Source organism: Mustela nigripes, chromosome 4 (assembly GCF_022355385.1).
Source record: "Mustela nigripes isolate SB6536 chromosome 4, MUSNIG.SB6536, whole genome shotgun sequence".
Taxonomy (NCBI): Eukaryota; Metazoa; Chordata; class Mammalia; order Carnivora; family Mustelidae; genus Mustela; species Mustela nigripes.
Window position 1 is genome coordinate 122,521,000 of NC_081560.1, and position 22,251 is coordinate 122,543,250.

A 22,251-nucleotide genomic window follows, 5' to 3' on the forward strand; every position below is an offset into this window, starting at 1 on the left:
GGGATTATGGACATTGGGGAGGGTATGTGCTTTGGTGAGTGCTGTGAAGTGTGTAAACCTGATGATTCACAGACCTGTACCCCTGGGGCTAAAAACATATAAAAAAATAAAAAATAAAAGTAATAATAATTAAAAAAAAAAAGACAAGAACCTCCCACAAAGAAGAGTTTAATCTCCTACATCTAGAAAGCAAAGAATGGTACAGACTGGGACTAGGCTTCAATATTCCAACTCCAGAGGAAGGCACATTTGAAACCTAGACAGTCGGCTACACCAAGAGCACGGTTCTGGCTGGGAACAAATGAAGCTTTGAGACTCTGCATGGAAATATTTATTAATTTTCATTCCCTAGACCATCTACATCATGAAAGCCTACATGGAAATGACAAATTCATCATTTCTCTCAAGCAACCAGAGGATCTGAAGACAAATTTCTGTACACATATCAGGTTTCTATGAATAGTTTGTTCCTCTATAGGAGCTAAGTGGAATAAAAAAAAAATCTACTTTTAAACACTCATAATCAAAGTCACAAGGTAACTTCACAGGGAGAGCAACAGAAACAGGAAACAGTAAAACAAGTGAAGATGACAGTGGGTTCACATGGCCAATCACCGCAGGGCTTATGCATACTGAACAGAACAGAAGGCACATTTGCCAACAGAATATGTATTCCATTTTTTAATTCTACAGTGGAAGATTTTGCTTTTGACCAATCATCTATAAGTGAACTTTTTTTGAAAAGATTTTATTTATTTATTTAACAGAGATCACAAGTAGGCAGAGAGGCAGGCAGAGAGAGAGGGGGAAGCAGGCACCCCGCTGAGCAGAGAGCCTGATGCAGGGCTCCATCCCAGGACCCTGGGATCATGGCCTGAGCCAAAGGCAGAGGCTTTAACCCACTGAGCCACCCAAGTGCCCCTACAAGTGAAGGTTTTGTTAAGGTAAAAGATGCTTGCGGCATCTGCCGGAATATTTCTCAGAACAGTGAATAATGGTGGAGGATGCAGTCATGAAGTTTTGTTCTTTCTTAAGTTCACTTTTCTCTGGAATATTGGTGATGTGAGAGAACTCAGCACCCTCTGTAAACTCATCCTCTGAGTCTGTGCCTCCCGTGCACACAACACAGAAAATCAGCCACCTAGATTTCCTTGTGTGTCAGATGCCAGCACGCAACAAGGGACCCGCGAATGTGTCACCGTCACAGGAGACATCAACCCAATAAAGCATGAAAGAACAGTTTCTGTATAGAGCTTATTCTGTGGAAGGTGAGAGTGGAAGCCTCCCCCTTGGGGAAAACATTTGTGACAAGGTTTCTAGAATCTACTGCCCCATAGTCAGCAGGCAAACTAGCATTTGGTATCCCTTGATCATATTTTCTTCCTGTTATAATCTTGTTGGTAAGAAATCTATTGTTTGCAACTCAGAACACTGATAGACGTAATCTTTCTCTTCTTCTGGCAATATCTCTATTGAGTTCTTTTGCAGATACATTCTGTTTTTTTCTGTATAGGTCTCTCCTTCTGGCTTGCTTGTCAGATGAAAGCAAACACTCAGAAAGCTATTATTCCTGTCAACGCATATATAGGACATTTCTATCACTGAAGAAAGTTCTTGTGGACAGCTAGCACTCAGGCACGGGCAATGGAAGGTGCACGTGCCTGGATTCAGATGAGAGAAGTCTTTCTTAATGGGTTGATTGATTCTGCTAAGGGTTTAAAGTGATAACCTTGATACCATGTGATATCACATTCATCCTTCACTCCATTATTCTGTTTGATTTTGCCGGTAAGGTTACAAGTGATCAAATTAGGTGCAGAGCTCATTTCATTTTAGAGTAACAAAAATCAAATCTCATTAGCACTCATTATCAAGCATTGAAGGCTTCCTCTGAGCAACCTCATCATGAGTGATATTATATCCTATTAGTAAAGTCTAAATGCTGACATTAAAAGACTCACCATTTTAGGAAAAGATGTTTGGCTTATGTTTGAGAGTTCAGTTTGGTTCAGGGAAGTCTGAAATGCAGAGGGTAAAGTGGGACTGTACCTGCTTAGCAAACACATGCCTTTCTTTTGCTAAGGGGGCCCCAATTTTGAAAAATCTCCTCTGATATATGCAACTCTCCTACCTCCATCCATCAGAATGGTCTACCCACCCTCCCCTGGCCTAGTGCTTGACATTGGAAACAAGTTAACCAACTGGATTATGCTACAGGGACTTACCCCAAGGAGCAAAAATAAGCTGAGTTAACTTACACAGCAGCCATTACCTAAAACAAATTCTTATTAGCTCCTCTTCTCTAGACCCCAGAGCTGTCATTTGGTCCTTCCTGCAACTTGATGGTTTAGCCTCTCTTTGAAAAGGGTATCTTTCTGCAAGCTTCTAATGATTTATTTAAAAAAACAAAACAAAAAACCAAAAAAAACCAAAAAACTTGCTTCTAAGAATCCAGTTGTTTTATGGGAAAGTATTTAGGGCAGGAGTGAACTGTAAATAGTAATATCAGAATCTATCTGGGATATGTTCTTGAGATGATGCTGTACCATTCATGCCTCCTTGCCCTCTGCCCAGGAAGGCTTCCTACACTGTTAATACAACCCTCATGGCCCAGATGGCAACTCTGAATCAGCTGCTCAGGGATGATTCAACTACCACGGTTCTGCCTCCTTCTGCCAGAATATTGTTTTAATGTCCCCACAATGGTTAACTGTGTTTGAAGTTAAATGTCCAACTGTGTGTGCTATGACAGATGCTGGCAAAGAGAACAGGAGAAAGAAACTACTACTTTGGATGGATTTAACCTTGTCAAAACTGTTGTAGATTTAAATGCTCTGAAAGTGATCCGTTCAGGGAAAAAAACAAAAAACAGTAACAACATATATTTGACTCATTTTCTGTATCATCATTTAATTGAATACCTTTAAGCTAGACATTTGATAATATATTTTCCTGAATGATCTCTTTAAGGTTATTACTATAAGACAAATCTCTAAAACTTGATGGTTCAAACTAATCAGGATTCAGTGATGAAATTATAGGGCTTAGTTTCTAAGTAAATTTCACCAACAGGTTTGAATTGTTTCAGATATTATGAAAAAATTAGTATGCCAACGATAATTTCACAAACTGAAGAGGGCTTAACAAAATTGCTAATGTGAAATAAAATCAAGAAAATACACATTCATTTTGATAAATAAAAATTAAGCATAATTATAAAGATTTGTTATACTGATACTTAAACACAGAATGAATAAGAACAATTAAGGTTTGATTTAAATTCACACATTTGGGCCCCTGAGCAGCTCAGTTGACTAAACATCTGACTCTTGGTTTGAGTTCAGGTTGTGATTTCAAGGTCCTGGGACTGAGCACCAGTTGGGCTTCATGCTCAGCAGGGAGTTTGCTTGAGATTCTCTCTCTCTCTCTCCCACTACCCCTTCCCCCAAATGAATAACTCTTTAAAACTAATTAATTAAAATATTAATTCACACATCCATCCTAAAACACTTTTTAAAAAGATTTTATTTATTTATTTGAGAAAGAGAATGAAAGGGGTGAACAGCAGAGGGAGAAGCAGACTCCCCGCTGAGCAGGGAGCCCAATAAGGGGCTCAATCCCAGGATTCCAGAATCATGACCTGGGCCAAAGGCAGATGCCTAACTGACTGAGACACCCAGGCATCCCCATCCTAAAACATTTATAAAATACATCTTCTATTTACTTACATATATAGACTGGTCTGTATCACTATTCTAATATAAATTAGTAAGTGAAAAGTATTCTTTGACATTTTTACTTAAATTCTAGTTAGTTTATATACAGGGTAATATTAGTGTCAGGTGTACAATACAGTGATTCAACACTTCCATACATCACCCTGTGTTCATCAAAACAAGTGTACTCCTAAAGCCCCATCACCTGTTTTTCCCCTCCCTCCAACCCCTCTGGTGACCATCACTGTATTCTCTGTAGTTAAGAGTCTATTATTCTTTTTTTTTTAAGATTTTATTTATTTTATTTTATTATTTGACTGAGAGAGACAGGGAGAGAGGGAACATAAGCAGGGGAAGTGGGAGAGGGAGAAGTAGGATTCTTGCTGAACAGAGAGCTCAGTGCAGAGCTCTATCCCAGGACCCCATGACCATGACCTGAGCCAAAGGCAGACAATTAACCCATTGAGCCACCCAAGTGCCCCAGGAATCTGTTTCCTGGTTTGTCTCCATCTCTCTCCTTTTCCCTAGGCTTGTTTGTTTTGTTTCTTAAATTTCATACGTGTAAATGCAGACAAAGTCACGTCTAAAAATCTTCCTTATGGTACCATACTGCAAAAAGACAGAGGGTTTGAAGGCTGCATATTAAATACTTGGTGGTATTAGGTGTCACAGCACAAAACACACTTTGTCAGCTGTTAAGTATAGAGACATCTAACAGGAAAATACACCTGTTAGTGTACTCAGTGTTTTCCTCTTCCCTGTTGTATGGGAGAAAGGAATGGAAACTTAAAAACCTGAAATCAATGAAACTTCCAACATGTCTTTGTAGCCATATATTATATAAATTTAAGTTGTTACTTTTAATTTATCAGCCTTTCAGCTGAATTCCAAGGCTTAAGTAAGTTTATGTAGGAAGAGACATTACATGCACAATTTCAAGCATGCTCTATGCTTTGTAATGTCCATGTTTGAACATTTTTCTAATATTTATCAATATGTACTATTTTTCTAATATTTATTTTTTAAAAAGATTTTATTTATTTATTTGAGAGAGAGAGGGAGATAGAGATAAGAAAAGAGAGCATAAGCTGGGAGGGGAGGGAGAAGCAGACTTCCAGGTGAGCAGGGAAGCAGATGTGGGGCTCAATCCCAGGACCCTGAGATGATGCCCTGAGCTAAAGGCAGATGCTTAACCCACTGAGCCACCCATGTGTCCCTCTAATATTTACTTTTGAAATAAATAATTTAAAATGCTTGTATTATAACTACAACGATAACTTGGTACAGTATAACTATAACTTTGATAGTGGTATAATACAGAACATACAGTATAACTTGAACACATTGTCTTAGGGAAATCAGACCTAAATGAATCATGGATAACACATGAGATACAAATGTACCTAAGTGCTCAAGGCTCCTAAATGTATTTTTTTTTTCTAATAATTAAAACTGTGTTCATCAGTGATGTGGGGTGTCAAAAGACAGACACAAGAAGATCTTCAAAAAGCTGGGGTAGCTAGCATCTGGGTCCTGACTCCGGGCTTAATCACCCACATCTGTGGATACAGTTTCAGCCCTCACTCATTTTCAGTGTCACATGAGGAAGGGAGAAACCTAGTTAAATCTTCTCGCTATGAGGGCTTTGGAGGTGGCAGAAAGAATTGTCCTATTGTCCCATGGGGACTTGTTCCTTGCGGCACTTCTTGCTTTTATCTATAAATATGTTAGATAACATGCCCTTCTCACCTCTGACTAGGGACACTACTGTTCAAAGTTCTTGATTGTTTCTACGTGTTTTTATTTTTGTCATTTGCAAAAATATCAAGAAAATATCATGTAATGCTGTCAAAATCAATCTGGCTGGAAAGAAAAAAAAAAAAAAATCTAGCTGCCTCGTACAATAAGGATAAGCTGATTTCTCGCGTGGTCAGCTTTGTGACAGAGTAAGACCCGAGTCTTTTCTTTGGCAGTATGTTGCTTAACGCCTGTTGCTTACCACTTCATAAAAGTTCAAGTCTAGATGAACTGGCATTCTTCACAGTGTTCCAATTCATTAGTGTCATAATCATTAAGAGCAGTAAAAACAATCAGGGCTTACTATAAACTGGCAGATTGAAATCTAGAATGAATGGGCTTATATGAGTGTATTATACCATGAAACTAAAAGGAAAAACAAGCACATTTTAAATACACATCTCTCCAAGAATAAACCCCTTGCATGGGTATACATAATTGTATACACATATAAATTAATGTTAAATGAAACCTATGTGTAGCAAGCCCTACATATTTAAATTCACCAATGGTTAGTTATTCCAGACAGTATTACCTACTAAGCCTCAGAGGCCATTATTTTCATTTAAATTCCACTAGTAGGCAAAACCTAAATGTCAAAACTTAGCATAGTGTTTAATGAGTGAATAAATATTAGAAACCACAGCTCTTGAAATCTTAGGTAAGTCATTATTAGGGGCTTACTACTTTCAGTTTCTGACATTTACTCCTTTATATTATATCAGCTTTATTTCTTATTATATATCCCCCTGATTTGAAGATAATCTATTTAATAAAGAAAAAGAAAAAAAGTTTTTTTTTTCCTCTTCGAAATACTTAAACACAAGCATCACTTTTATAATATGCCCTCCAAAGCAATTGGCCTGAATCATACTGATGGATTATTAAACCCTAAATGTAATTTAGCAGGACAAAAGTATGATCCAATTATGTGGGAAATATACAGATGTTGTTACTGTCCACTAAAAATACATCATGTAACCTTTTGAGAATCCAAGGAAGAGAAATGCCTCAAAAACTTGAAAATAAATGGCCAACAGAGTCTTGGACAGAATAGTAATCCCAGAAATAATCTGATTTACTGTCATTATGTTTTTATCTTAACAAGATTATGGACTTTATATACTGAGGTTTTATTGCAATTTCCGTCCATAGGATCTCAACACAATGAAATTATTTTATCAACTGACATTTTAATTCAAGGAATGATTTGTCAAACTGCTGACAAAATTGACCAGTCCCAGTGTAAGTCATCTGGGATCTAGAAGCACAGGGCATTTGGACAAGGCTGCAACTGTGCTATCAAAAGAGTACAAATAAAAATGCAGTAATGGCTTTTATCTGTAGGCCTAAGACCTCAACCTAGCCTCTAATTAAATATGAGAACAATGGTTTTCTATTGCTAGTTACAAATCATCTGCACTGATGGTCTAGAGCTTGTGCAAGAGAAGAGCAGCCCAACAGAGAGGAGGCAAGAAAGGGCATGTTGCAGAATGCTTCAGTTTTTAGTGCAGATTAAAGGGAATACAACACACACACACACACACACACACACACACACACACACTCACAAACAGTGTTGGGGGGGCACACAAAATAGTCCACAAGCAGGATTTTCCCCTAAAAGAAGGCTTGATTTTATTAGGGGCTGGGTTTGGTTTACCATATTTTGTAGTTCCCTAATTCTCTTGATGGGGGGTGGGGGACGGAGAGGTGAAGCCACCACAGTGCAAGGTGAGGAGCAGGAGACAGTCCCAGTTTAACAACAGAAGGAGATTGGAGGCAGGGTGAGAGACACAAATATCAAAAGGAAGTCTCTAAGAAAACAAAAAAAGAAAGAAAAAAAAAACTAAAAAACAAGGAAGTGGGGGCAATACATTTTAAGATCATTTTTAATTATATGTTGTATAGAATATGAACTCAACATTTGTGTTCAAACTTCATTAAAATATCAATTTCTGTTTGACGTGTTGGATTTGTTTGGGGAAATATCACAAAGGATGACCTAGGTTGGTTGCCATGGAAACAGACTTGTTATAGCTATTTGTGTGTAATTGTTTCAGAATTAGCACCTTAGAGTTGTCTCACCTTGATGCAAGTGTTGGAAATCTTTACATAACACCTTCTCCGTCAACCTGGACACCACTGGGAGACCAGTCATTGGGTGCTGGCGCCTTGGCTAGCGTGGGTGAGTGTGGACAGACTCGTGGCACCTCTCTTCAGTGGAAGGCAGCTTCTAAACTGGGGCTCAAGTCAAAAGATGCCAGTGGTCAACACTGCTGACTGTTCTGGGGAATGAAAATGTGATCTTGACGGTATATTCTGCTCTGAAGAAGTTTTAAGTTCAATATAGTTCTACTTGTTGATTTTTGGCTTGTTGTTTGAGCTTTTGGTATCATCCCCCCAAAATCATTGCCAAGACCAATGTCAAGGAACTTCTTCCACATGTATTTGTCTGGGCGTTTTTGGTATTGGGTCCTACATGTAAGCCTTTGATCCATATAGACTTCACATTTCTGAGTGGTGTAATACAGTGGTGGGTCCAATTTCGTTTTTATGTATGTGGTTACTGGTTACCCAGTTTTCCAAACCGTTTGTTGAGAGATTACCCATTATCTGTTTGGTGTTCTTGATTCCCTTGTCAGATACTAGTTGACTATAAATGCAGAAAATTAATTTTGGGCTCTCTTTTCTGTTCCACTGGTCAATGTCTCTATGAAACAATGCAACTTTCTATCAATGGATGAATGGATCAAGAAGAGATGCAGGGTGTGCGTATTTGTGTGTGTGTGTGTGTAAAATGAAATATTCAGCCATGAGAAAGAAGGAAGTCTTATCATTTGTGACAACATGAATGGACTTTCATTCAGGTAATTATGTTATATGAGATAAGTCAGACAAAGACAGATACTATATGTTATAACTTATATAAGGGGTCTAAAAAGACATCTGAACCAAACAACAACAACAACAACAAAAAAAAAACAGAGAGTAGAGTGGTAATTACAAGGGGCTGAGGAGTTGGGGATTTGGAGAGATGTTGTTTAAGGGTATAAACTTACAATGAGTAGATAAATAAGGCCTGGAGATCTAATGTGTGATAGAATGATCATAGACAACATTGTATTATACATAGACATATTCTATAGATCATAGACAACAGTATTATAATAATCAAACTTGCTAAGAGACTAGATCTTAATTATTCCTCTCACAAAAAACAAATAATTATGTGGCTTGACAGAAGGTATTTGATAATACTATAAGGCAACTGTATTGCAATATATAAGTGTATCAAAACAACATATTGTGACCCTTAAACTTACACAATGTTATATATCAAATATATTTCAATTTAGAAAAAAAAAAAAAAAACAGTCTTGGAGGTATCCATTCAAAAGGGGAAACAGAACTCCAAAGCAGGGTTGAGACAAGAGCCAAGACTACCTATAAGAGGGTCACTTCCTCTGGGCTAGAGGAGAATTTCAAGGGTGTAAGGAGTTCTCTTCATAATAAAGCTGACATAAGAAGGTAATATGGACTCAGATAAGTCTCCAGTCACTTCACATAAGCATCTGTCCAATTTAAGTAACACTTTTCTCCTTTTGCAGTTTCAAGGTGCTCCTTCTTCTCTATGATTCTCCACATAATCTTTCTTTCAGATTTTCTAATCTGAAATAATTTTTGAAACTCTCTTTTATACTTATTTGAAGAATAATTGAAAAGGAAACAATGAACATTAAAAAGGAAAACAATGTTTTGCCAACAGAAAATATAAGCAATTTAAAGCAAGCATGAAGTGAAGACCGCTTAAGAGTTTTCCCAAGTATGTCAGCTAGTAGCCTAGGATTTTAGAGCATCCCTTTATTGCAGTCGGTCCTGCTGGAAATGAGTCAGTTCAGGAGATCAGTAGAGTGCAGCTAGCAAAAGGATGAACCTGAAGAGAGTTATCACCTGTGTGCATACCGTGTGCAGAAAGGATCAGAAGACAGCGACCAAGACACGTGAAGCGAGGAAGAGTTGTTAGAAACACCTTAATTGCCACATCCAAGATGCAATTAATCCTTTCACCACATTTTATAGTCATCTACTGACAATGGGGGAAAAAAACAAAGGAAAGGAAGAAGGGAAGGGAAGAGAAGGGAAGGAAAAAAGGGAAGGGAAAGGGGGAAAAAAAAAAGGAAAAGAAGGGGAAGGGAAAGAAAGGAAGAAACTAACACAAAAGCCACATACTTGCATGTATAAATTCAACCGAAGATTGAGTCTTAGGCTGATTTACTGAGGAATTCCCTTGCATTTAGCAGCATACATTTCTAGAGTAGAGAGGTGTTTTGTGTGCTTACTTGTTCATTGCCGATACCCTATTTATACTACAGGAGTCCAGGATTTTGAGGATATTGTCACTCTATCAAATGCCACTCAGAAAACTCATTAATAGTTCTAGGGAGGTTTAGCAGCTAGTATTTCTCTGGATAAGTTTGAAATATTTTCTGCTCTATGGAAGGGCTATGGAGTATGGAAAGCACAAAGTATGTGAGGAGCATATGTTCTTACTTAATTTTATAAAGGTTGTACAGCCAGATATGCTTTCGCTTCTGATTGATGTTTTTACCCTGTTAGAATGATGCATAATCCTCCTTAAAATTAAGATATAGATATATCTAGGATTATTAATTATTTCAGTCTTCATTAAACATAATTATTTTAAGGCTTTATTTATTTATTAGACAGAGGGAGAGAGAACACATGCACAGTTGGGGGAAGCAGCAGGCAGAGGCAGAGGGAGAAGCAGACTCCCTGCTAAGCAGGGAGCCCAATGTGGGACTCGATTCCAGGACCCTGAGATCATGACCTGAGCTGAAGGCAGACGCCTAATCAACTGAGCCACCAAGGGGCCCCACATTAAATATAGTTCTAAAAGAAATTCTCCTTCAGATTCCTCTACTCTTTAATGGTCAGAACAAATTTCATGTTAATTACTGAAATAAACTGAAATGTCCTTGATAATGGAAGACCAGTTATACCATCACAATTTATGAAGAAGTCAAAGACTCTAATAACTGAATCACGTTAGATTGAGATACCAGAACAAGAAACTGCATGTCAAGGGCTGTATGTAGACTGGTGATGCTGGGGGTGTCGCCCAGAGGTAGATGGGTTTCATCCTCCCCTTGGTCCCAGTGGCCCGATTTTATGGGACTCTGATGCTGCTGCTGTATGAAGAGACATTTCCTCTCACTTACATTTGTACAACTTCTAATTCAGGAAGGACAGAGAATTCTGATGCTCTTTGAAGAAGCAGAATGCTAAAAACAACATAGACCTTATGATAGCTTCCGAAGAAGATATTTAGGAAAGAAGCAGCACATTCCAGAGCCAAAATGTATTGTGATGAAATAAGGAGCCTAGTGTGGTGAACACAACTCTTCAGCAAGGAAAGATCCATGTCCTTTATAATCTCAACTCCACCAGGATTCATAGCAGCCAAGGTTAGAACCAAGATTCAGTCATAAACATAAGCACACTTATGGGCGCCTGGGTGGCTCAGTTGGTTGGACGACTGCCTTCAGCTCAGGTCATGATCCTGGAGTCCCGGGATCGAGTCCCACATCGGGCTCCCAGCTCCATGGGGAGTCTGCTTCTCCCTCTGACCTCCTCGCTCATGTTCTCTCTCACTGTCTCTCTCTCAAATAAATAAATAAAATCTTTAAAAAAAAAAAAAAAACAAAAAAAAACATAAGCACACTTAGGTATAGATGGCATTATTTTTTGCTACTTTTTTCCTCCATTTCTTCCACTTTCTGTTGATAATGGCACCCTGATTCTTTGTCCTGGGATGCTCTGGCTCAACATAAATTCTTCTTAGAATGTAAATCACTTAGCCAAACATTGAATATAATAGAGAATTAGCAGAGCTTAAGTGAATCCTGCTCTCATTTCCAGTAATTTGAATTGTGAATGCAATAACCAGGAATGAGAAAATAAATGGACCTCATCCATTCAGTTGGTAGAACTCTGTCAATATTGTCAATGTGACTTTGCTATTTAGACCCTGGAGACTAACTGCACTGTGTATCTGTGGGTTTCATTCTCAAAGCTTCAGTTCTGGGGTTGAATATCCTCCAGATGGGTTCTTTCTGGAGCTAACTGGCTGGTGTTGATTTCTGTTATTGTAACCATATGAAAAATATTTGCACTCATTCTTATAAAAAGCAGTGGGAAAAAAAACCTGAATTGTTTAGGCTTTTACTGTGTGTTGCTTGATTTCAGTAATAAATTTACATTTTTCCTAAAGTTCTTCTCAAATACATTCACTGTTATCCACATACGAGAAGCAAGAAAGTCCTTAGTTCACTGACTCTAGGTCAACTGTCTAATGCAAAACCCGTAAGCCTTGAGAACCACAGAATGGTTTGCTCTCCAAAGCAGATATGCAACCAAAGTATCTCAAAAGGAGATGTGGAGAAATATCTCTTTTGAGGATGGGTTTTGTTTTGTTTTGGTTTGGTTTGGCTTAGTTTTTTGTGCATTATTCTTTATACTCTTTGCTAACAAACTGTGTGAGATTTCACGACATTATCAGCATAAACTGGCAAAGATGAGCTGTTCTCATAAATCAAAGATCCTTAGAAACATTTTGAGGAAAGGAACCTCTGCTAGGAGGTTTGAACCTGACAAACTTCTAACTGAGGAAAGGGGCTTGCGGCACCAGGATTTGAGACGTGAATAATAATGTGGCCCTTTCCATATCATGGTTATTGGGAATAATGCTACAGGGAACACGGGAGTGCTAACATGTCTCCATGACCATCACGGATGCATGAATAAAGACGTGAGGCTTCTTCCCTGATGAGAAAGCAGGAAATCCTGTTGTCTGAAACAACCTGGATGAATCTTGAGGGCATTATGCTAAGTGAAATAAGACAGACAAAGACACATACTGTGTGATCTCACTTGTAATCTTAAAATGCTAAACTGAGACAAACAGAGAACACAGTGGTGATTACCAGGGGCTGGAAGTGTGTGGAAAATGAGGGGATACTGGTCAAAAGTTACAAACTTCTAGTAATAAGATTAATAAGTGCTGAGGAATCTAATATACAACCTAGTGATTATAGCTCATCATAATGTATTATATACTTGAAAGTTGCTGAGAGAGTAGAATTTAAATGTGCTCACTACAAAAAAGAAACAGTAATTTATGTGATGGGATGGAGATGATAGCCATGGGGATAATTCCTTTGTAATATACAGATGTACCAAATCAACATCACCTTAAACTTAAATAACATTATATGTAAGTTATATCTCAATAAATTTGGGAAAAGGTGGCCCCTTTTGTATTTGTTAGTTCATAAGGCATTTGCAAAAGAAAATTCTGGAAAATAAATTTTGTCTTTTAACAAACGAGAACCAACAATTCTGGAGACACTACTCGGTAGCTGATTGATCCTGGGAGCTCTGAAAGATTGAGACCCTTGTCTGGTGACAAAAGTCAAAGCCTGAACGGGAGCCTAAAATGCTGCAGCAAAATGAAAAGCTCCTTAGGGAAAAAAATTGCCATCTTGTCCCCCAAAATAGAAATATAAAGGTGAGAACTTGATGTGCATTATCTGTGGTAGAGGACAGTGACAGCTGCAATATGGAAAAGTCAGCTCACGTCCCACTTTCTCTCTCACTTCTAGCCAAACCTCTTTTAAAATAAATGCCATGAGTAGTTTATAACACAATACATTTGGGATCCAGGCCATATGGGAAATGTCAAACATTTTTTTAACATGGCACGCACATGCCTCGCAAAAAATAACATATCTAAGTAGACAGTTGTTTATCTAAGTAGACAGTTGTTGACTAGAGGAAGAAACCATGCTTCCTTGAATCTAATATGCCCTTTTCCTATCCCAATGGCTTTGTGATAATGATATATGCTCTGTCAAAATACATTTACATTTAATGTACTTTTTAAATTCTCTGTAATGTCATTATTAAAATGAGGTTGTAGTTTACAACTAATGAGAAGTTATTCATGGGAATAAAGTAACCCTTATGGAACAATCACACTAATATATTTTTCCAATAAATGTACTATGAATCACTGAGCCCACAAAATACTTTAAAACAAAAATTGTCAGGTTTTTTTTTCAAGCAAACTTTATTAGTTTTCTATATTTGAACTATTGGATATTATTTCTCTAAATGTGTATACTTCCCACTGAATTTAAATATGGTAGCTCCATAAACATCTTTACCATCTGTTTCCTTTAGATACATCCTTCCTTCTGGAAGGAGGATAGTGCTTTGAAAGAATATTACCCATATGAAGGAATGTTTCAAATGCAAGGTTCCTTTTTCCAATTACCTCAACAGCTGGTGTTGTGTGTTTACATGTAGACAGAAGAAATCATACAAAAAGACTGTGCGGTTTCAAGTAATTTAGATTTGTCACAGGGCATGGAAAACACACAGGCAAATAATTCAAATGAGCTCATAAGGTTTGGGATAAGGGACTTTTAAAAAAAACAAAATATAATCTTTAATCAGTGAGGTTATAGAACAAATCTCTACAACAGAACTGACGGGTCTTTAGAAGAATTATGTAGAAGACATGATTTAGTCACTTGGCTTGACAAGAACTTGGTCTTCACTCAATAGCAGTGATTATACAATCAGTGGAGGGCAGGTTTTGAGAACACCATATGATTGCACTGGCTGGTATTAGGACACTGGGATAAGTGGGGGCTGTGTAGCCAACATACATGGGTCTCCTCATGACTCTACAATTTATCAGTGGATTTTGCTTTCTTAAACTCTGTGAACCTCAGTTTCTAGATCTTTGAAATTGGGCTAATAATGACCCATGAAGCATCTGGTTAAATGTGAGTTCCATTGTTTTCCCATCATCTAACTAAGAGCAACATTCAATTAATGTCAAACAAGATAAGATGACAAAATACTATGCCATCAAATCTCCTCTATTTCCAAGTAGTTACAGAAACAATTACTGACATGAGTAACAAAGAAGTCTACATCATCCCCTTCGGCTCCCCCTTCCTACTGAGTGACCCTCCTCCCTGGAGGCTCAGGTAGCCCAACAGAGCAGGAGGCTAACTCCCAAACCCCAGGCAGAGAAGGCTCCCTGGTCTGACAGGACACCACCAGTCTATTCAAAGAAGATGTCCCAGTAGCCTGGGTCCCTGGAAGTGTCTTCATTTTCCTCTGGGGACAAAGAGTTCATTCTCTCAATGTTCATTTGTTCTAAGAGTGCCCCATGTTGGACACTGCAATTACAGTTCTCAACACTTCCCTTTCAGACCCATACTCAGGCAGCCCTATGGGCACAAACAGTCTCAGTAGACCTAAAATAAAACTAGTTCCAATTCTACTAACTCAGATTCATAATCTCCTTGGGATTACACAAGGAAAAGAGTAGTAAAATTAATGTGCAAATGTAGGGGACATACAACGAATTCATAACATTCACCTTGGTTGCATTGTACCTACCCCCCAAATTTAACCCTTCTCTGGCACATTTCTAAATAAATACGTGCAGGGAATATGCTCTAAAAAAAAAAAAAATCATGATCTATGCGGGCATATGTGTGCATATTTTCTAGCAGGCATTCTCCTGGGAGTCACCATGAAAATTCCCAGGTGTGATACAAATTAGCTCTATTTAGCCTGGATTAGGACATGTTTCCTGGGTTGGGCAATCACCATGCTTCTGATTCATCATGCATGTTCCTGTGTTTACACATTGAAATGATGAGTGGGCTATCACCAAACAAGCTAAATGAATTAGACCTGAGGTAGAGAGGGTTGTCTCTCAAGGAAAAATAGAATGCTATCACCAGAGGAGAAAATGGATAGAAGACCAAAAGCAGTAGATATCTATGTATATAAACCTGTATAAACATATAATAGAGCACACTATTTATTTTTACTTTCTTTATACCCTTAAATCACTCTTGTTTTGGCTGTGAATAATGGAGAACTAATAACAGGTGAATGAATTAAATTATTACATGAGATTTTATTTTATCTTTTCTTCCTCTGACCACCCCACTCCCTTGACTCCATGTTAAACTCACTAGCGGCTTTCTACCTGTCATGTCAGTCACCAACTATCCCTAAGCTCTGAGACAACAATGATGAAGAATAGAAATATATCTGCATTTCAGAATAGAACAAACCTCAGTCACACAAATGTGACAAAAAATCAGGTCAGGAGAAGATACAGAGAAGAGAAAGAAAGAAAGAAAGAAAGGGCAGCAAAGACAGCATAAAGCTAGATCTCTGCTATAAAAAATGCCTTTCTCTCTTATTTTTTCCCCTTGAAAAACAACTGTTTATTCTAGAACCTTCACTATTGGGGAAAATAACTGCTCAATCTTTCCTTACCAGCAGGATCTCACCTCAACCTTTCCCTCCCTGCTGCACCTGGGCCCATAGCTCAGAATCAATATTTGAATGATGTGTGTGTTTTTCTCCCTCAAACCCTTCCTCTTTTCCTACCTTCATTTCCCCCCTCCATTCCTCCCTTCCTCTCTTCCTGATTTATTCGTTTATTTTGAGAGAGAGAGAGAGAGAGACATTGGGAAAATCTCAAGTAGACCCCCAGCTGAACATGGAGTTCAACTTGGGGCTCAATCTCACAACCCTCATATCATGACCTGAGCCAAAATCAAGAGTCAGATGCTTAACCAACTGAGCCACCCAGGTGTCCCTCCTACCTTCATTTTCCATCCCTTAATAAGCTGCCATATGGGGTGATGCCTTGTAAGCACCCCACACCCACCCTGAGAGACTGTGTGAGGAAGCACTGACAGAATCACTCCCTGAACACCAGTGACAGGTGTAACTGGGCCCCTCTTGGTCTGAAGGAATGTTCCTAAGAAGCACTGGTCCCCCAACATCTTCAACCCTCAAGGCAGGATCTCAGGATTCCGATTTCTCCTTGTGGTCAGGTTAGATGCCAACATAAATGCCCATAGCTGCTCAACTTTCAAGCCCCTCTGTTCCAGCCCTATAACCTCAGGCTGAGGCATGAAAAAAAGTGGGTTTTGTTCGTTGTAGAAATCTTCAATGCTGGCCTCAGGGATTGCAGCTACCTCCATCTGTCTCTTCAGAGATAGAACTCAGAAAAGACATCCTATTGTTTAATCACCACCCTCAATTCTAACATTAGATGTTTCCTTCCTATGGTTAGGCACCTAGGAACAGCTGAACTGAAAACAGCCTGGGAACAGAATCCTGAAGGAGTCCTCATGTGCAGCCTACAAAGTTAACATCTACTATACCCCCGTTGAATTCCTTTCTTGAGTAGGAAAAGGGATCTGTGTGGTTTCCCATTATTCTAGATTTAAATCACCACCAGCAAGAAGCAATAATCTTGGCTTCCTTATCTTTTATCTCCCAAGACTCAGAAAGCAACCTCTCATTCTATTCCAGAATCCAGAAGCAGAGTCGTGACACTGATGAGGTACCTAATTTTCCCTTATTTTCCTTACAGGAACTGGGTCTCATGGCATTACCAGCCAGAGTGGGCTCTGGCGATCCACACTTACCTCTCCGTGGTCTCCAGTTCCTGGTGTCTACTTTGGGGTACCAGAATGCCATCTTGCCTCCAATTCCTAATCTGCTACCCAGTGGCCATACAGGTGTGCTAGTTCTTTGTCAGCACAAGACTGTGACTGCTACACTTCTGAGTTCTCGGGGTCCTTCCGCTCACAGAGAGATTCCTCAGACATGCCATCCACTTGACCCTCCCCCACTATGTGCCACCATTTGAATTCCCTGCCTTCTTGCTCCACTACTGAAAATGCTAAGTCCCTGAAGCAATTTTCTAGTAATCTTTTAACAGGAATATTTTGAGATAATTCATGTATATATGCATGTAAACAACCACATATATAAATATATATACATACATATGTGTGTATATATATATATATATATATATATATATATATATAATATGCTGCCCAAATGGCTCTAATTTCCACCTTTCCCTGCACCCTCTCCTTCTGCCATGTAACTTAGCAGGGTCCTCCCACTCAGACTTGAGTCCAGCCATGATTTGTTTTAACAGATGGAGAGCCTGCAAAGCACTTGAGTGTCTGAGTTTGCCCTATCTTTTGTGCTTTTTCCATCTGATTGATACCATGCCAAAATAGCTTGCACAGTTAGAGACTTAGGAAGCATGGCCGACTTATATAAAAAAAAAAAAAAAAAAAAAAAAAAAAAGGAAGCATGGCCGAGTAGCCCCCGTACTATCAGCAAAGGAAAGCAGACATCAGCCAACAGAGAGCCAACACTTAGCTGAGCCTGAGCCAAGTCGAGAACACAGAGCTGTTTTGTCTTGCTCCAAGCTTCTGAGATTTTAAGGTCACTTGTTACACAGCATTATGTTAGCAAGAGATGACTGATACAGGGGTTGTATGCTAGTTTTAATATGTGATCACTCATCCCACCTCAGTGTCCACATGCCTCAGAATGGTAATTGATCATCACGTGATGTCAGAATCTCCAAACATCTTTTGACAATAGAAAGAACCAACTATTGGGTATAATTACCCTCTAATCACATTGGTATGCATAAACAAGAAAACAACAGTATAATGATTAAATACATAAAGACAAAAATAATTGTAATTGAAACCATGACTTACCAAGTTTGTGTGTATTAGTCTATATACTATTCAGGGTAAACAAATCAAATTAGAAGCAAATTTATAACAAGGTTACTTTCCTTTTTCCTTCAACATATTTATATGATAATGTTAATATAAAAATTAAAATGCCAACAGGTATTGTGAAATGATAATTGACCAGAAGAAGTACAAATATCTCCATTTGCATAGAGGTGTACATTATTCATACTTTCTTTTCTTATGTGCACAAAAGAATTATTAATAGGGTATACACAGAAAACCAGTTTTCCCTCTGAGAATTTTCACTAATGAAGTCTGATCTGGGCTTAGTGAATTTTGTATAGGGAAAGGAGTAAAATGGTAAGAAACAATATCAGTTTTCTCATTCAGTGGATTATCCATGTTTTCGTGGGTTAAAGAAGATTAAGCTATTCAGTCAGAATCCTCCAGAGGTTCAGGAAAAAAGTATATGTATTTGTAAATTACACTCTAAGCATTTAATGAGGACCTTTTTTAAAAAAGATTTTATTTAATTATTAGAGCAAGAGAGAGACAGTGAGAGAGGGAACACAAGCAGGGGGAGTGGGAGAGGGAAAAGAAGGCTTCCCACTGAGCAGGGAACCCTATGCAGGGTTCAATCCAGGACCCAGGGATCATAACCTGAGCCGAAGGCAGATGCTCAACAACTGAACCAGCCATGTGCCCCAGTGAAGGGATGCTTCTTAACTTCTACTGCGCAACAAGAATAGCCTTGCCTTGGATGCTCCCATCTATTCAGTATCTCTAAAGACACCAAGACAATAAATACCCCAAATCTTTTCAATGATTTATACTGAACTTCTTAAATAGCTATTTAGATGTATGTATTTAATTTAGTAAAAACAAAACAGACATACTTCTCATTCTAATAAATATAGTTATGGCCATCCAATGGTATTATAGAAAACTTTAATTGAATAGAAAAAAATTTGTTCCGTATTCATTCAACTAATGCACTGTATGCCACATTTACAACCGGTCTACTCTTCCATAGCTCTCATTATGTGAACATAGAATCAATGACTGAGGTCTGGGATAACAGGAAAGTCTCATCATCACCACCAGTCACTATGGTGTGATTGTAAAATGTATGAAACAAAACTGGCAGCGGGCTGAGAACCTGCACTCATCGGTGCATCTGTGATAGAGGATATTTTAAGGCAATCACATCATCTGGGAAGTCCACAGTTGAATCCTCTCATGTAGCTTCTGAATGAATTGCCTATGACATGTATCATCACCAAGAACAGGCACTTCATTGTGACATTGCTTCAGTATCTGCCACTAATTATAGTAAGAGCTTCTGTAAAAATGTCTTCCATAATATAACTCAAAATACTGGATGAAATTATAAACAAAAGATTCGCAACAATATTTTCCAAGGATTCAAGCAATTCAATTTTCAAATGTCTTTAATAATGCTCAGCTTATAGAAATCAAAGATATAAAGTATAGATTAGTCACAAGAAAAAGCTGTTTTGAAAAACAAATCTGATTTATTCACTTAATAAGCATTTGTTGGCACCATACAGGTCACTGCTGTTGGAAATATAAATATGAAAAATATAAATATAGCAGCAGCACTTCTAATAAGTAGGGTATTTTCTAGAATCCAGAGTTATAAATTCTTGGATCCATGTCAATTCAAAGAAACAAGAAATCAGAGTTTGTTGGCATTTATTCTTCACTGTGTGAGTTGGGACAGTTTCTCTTGATTCTTTTCTTGAGATAAGAATTATTATTAGCTTTTTAAAAGATTTTATTTATTTATTTACAGACGGAGATCACAAGTAGGCAGAGAGGCAGGCAGAGAGAGAGAGAGGAGGAAGCAGGCTCCCAGCTGAGTAGAGAGCCCGATGAGGGGCTCAATCCTAGGACCCTGAGATCATGACCCTAGCCAAAGGCAGAGTCTTTAACCCATTCAGCCACCCAGGTGCCCCGATAACAATTATTATTTTAACACAAGGAGAATAAAATCAAATATGGAATGATATTATCCCATTACTATGGTGTTTTTATAGTCTGTACTCATTGTAATTATCTTTGCTACCTCCTTTCAAGGTTAACTATGTATTTATATTTCTATTGTTATGCAATATTACCACAGATGTTTGTTCTAGATTTTGCTGGTCTGTCCAAGAAGGGTAACATCAAAAACTGGTTCCTTAAACTGTCCACTTATGGATATCTTACCTTCAAACAGAATGTCAGGTTGACATAAAAGTAATACATGATCTCCCTTTTAAAGTGAATCACATTGTATTGCTTAATTAAACTGCTTAATTTTTTTTAATTTAAAATTTTCTAAAAAGTACACCCTAAAAGCAGTTTATAAATTATACTCCAAAGTTTAAAAGTTTTTAAAAATACCCTACATGAAGATGGAAAGAGAAAAAAAAAATCCATGCCACAAGAATGCAAATGATCAGATGTAGTGAAAAGAAGGGCCATCTGTACCCCAGTGTTCATAGCAGCAATGGCCACAGTTGCCAAACTGTGGAAAGAACCAAGATGCCCTTCAATGGACGAATGGATAAAGAAGATGTGGCCCATATGCACAATGGAGTATTATGCCTCCATCAGAAAGGAATGAATACCCAACTTTTGTATCAACAGGGAAGGGACTGGAAGAGATTGTGCTGAGTGAAATAAGTCAAGCAGAGAGAGTCAGTTATCAATCATATGGTTTCACCTACTTGTAGAGCACAAGGAATAACATGGAGGATGTTAGGAGAAGGCAAGGAAAAGTGAATTGGGGGAAATCGGAGGGGGAGATGAACCATGAGAGACTGTGGACTCTGAGAATCAAATGGAGGCTGTTAGAAAGGAGGGGATGGGGGGATGGGTGAGCCTGGTGGTGGGTATTAAGGACAGCACATGTTGCATGGAGCACTGGGTGTGGTGAATAAACCATGAATTACGGAACACTGCATCACAAACTAATGATGTACTATGGTGACTAATATGACATAACTAAAAAAAAAAAAGAATGCCAAGAATCAAACATAACAATCTGTACCATACTTCTGGACCCATGTTCTCTGCGAATAACATACTGATAGTTTATGTGGTACGTGGTAGGTACAGTCCTTCGTTTCAAAAGTATATATATTTGAAAGTCTGCATTTGACTTTTTAGAGAACATGCTGAAGGATTCATACATTGGTATGTGACAGCACTGGTGTCGAAAGACTGCACTTGGTTCAGTGTAAGAAGCTATTCCAGTGTTTACTGCTTCAGTTATTTTTCAAGTGTTCTCTTTTGCAAACCAAGGCACATTGTTACTATATTGTCTAGAAGTGATCCTTCTCCAGGGAACTGAGAGTAGAGTCTTTGACTTAGAATGTTTATAGAAATCAAAGATATGAAGTATGGATTAGTCACAAGAAAGATCTGTCTTGACTTAAAATGTTTTTCATCCTCCCCTCTGGACTAATAAAGCAATTAGGTAAATCAGAACCAAGAAGACTCCATATAGAGATTTTTGATCGAACAATATCACAGCACAGACTTCCTTATTTTCTTCTGCCCTCGATACTGTGATGGTGCGAGCTCATAGGGGCCAACATCCAACACAGGATTTGGAGGACAGATTCAACTAGGAAAGAAAGTAAATGGGGAGAAACATCTCAAAGTCATGTTTAAGTCTGAAATCCTTGTAGCAAGTCAGATCTACATCTCTGGGTTCTCAGTTACATAGGACAATACATTTCCTTTGTATTCTTTTGAATAAACTTGCTTAGGTAGAGAGAAAGGATCCAAGGAAGAGTCTCAATGAACAGAATGGGAAAATATTAAAATACCTCAGCAAAGCAGGAATGAGATTATCAGATATACCTGAGAGATACCAGGAGTTGATTCCAAACCATGCTAGCAAAGCAAATAACACAATAAATAGAGCCAAGTGAATTTTTCAGTTTCCCACCAAATATAAAAGTTATTATTCACACAATGCTGTAACCTCTTAAGTGTGCAATAGCAGTCCATCAAAAAAAAATTCATACCATAATTTAAAAATATTTGGTTACTAATAAATTCTATGAATCCTC

At 38.2% G+C, this 22,251-nt stretch overlaps 1 long non-coding RNA gene across 1 annotated transcript in view; it reads right to left on the reverse strand.

Annotated features, from left to right (window-relative positions):
• LOC132015192 (uncharacterized) overlaps positions 1–22,251 on the reverse strand; it is a 500,917-nt gene that overhangs the window by 124,567 nt on the left and 354,099 nt on the right. The gene's annotated exons all lie outside the window — the stretch shown is intronic.